Source organism: Macadamia integrifolia, unplaced genomic scaffold (genome assembly GCF_013358625.1).
Source record: "Macadamia integrifolia cultivar HAES 741 unplaced genomic scaffold, SCU_Mint_v3 scaffold_48A, whole genome shotgun sequence".
Lineage (NCBI taxonomy): Eukaryota > Viridiplantae > Streptophyta > Magnoliopsida > Proteales > Proteaceae > Macadamia > Macadamia integrifolia.
Window position 1 is genome coordinate 82723 of NW_024870668.1, and position 550 is coordinate 83272.

A 550-nucleotide genomic window follows, 5' to 3' on the forward strand; every position below is an offset into this window, starting at 1 on the left:
TTTTTTTTTTTTTTTTTTTTTTTTTTTTTTTTTTTTTTTTGGGGGGGCCGGGGTGTGGTGGGGAGGGTTAGGAGGATGCCAGATCCAAATTAGGCTATATAAACCGTTTTCCCGCATGCATTAGGGTATCTGAAAATTACCAAAGAAAGGTTTAGGATTACTTCCTTAGTGTCTCAAGCGCAGTGCCTGTAAGTATTAGGCATTCGTGCAGGTGTCTCCGCTCAATGTCTCTCCTTCAGCAGTAGAGGTTAGGGTTGACGACCCTAGTCGTAAAAGACATTCAAAACTTTTGTTGGGGATAGGATGCCTTTAAATAGATTTTGCGCTCGAATTTGAATTTCCAAAATCTAAACTTGAACCCAAAACACTTTGTAATGATTCTCAACTTGAGATCTTACAAACTCAAGTTATCTGACACCAATTTAAACCCATCTAACTCTATAAATGTAACATGCATCATGATTAAACTAAATTTTGTGATGTTTCATTCAATATTCAACCAAAAGACTCCCTCTCTCTCTCTCTCTCTCTCAATAACTTGGGTTTCTTA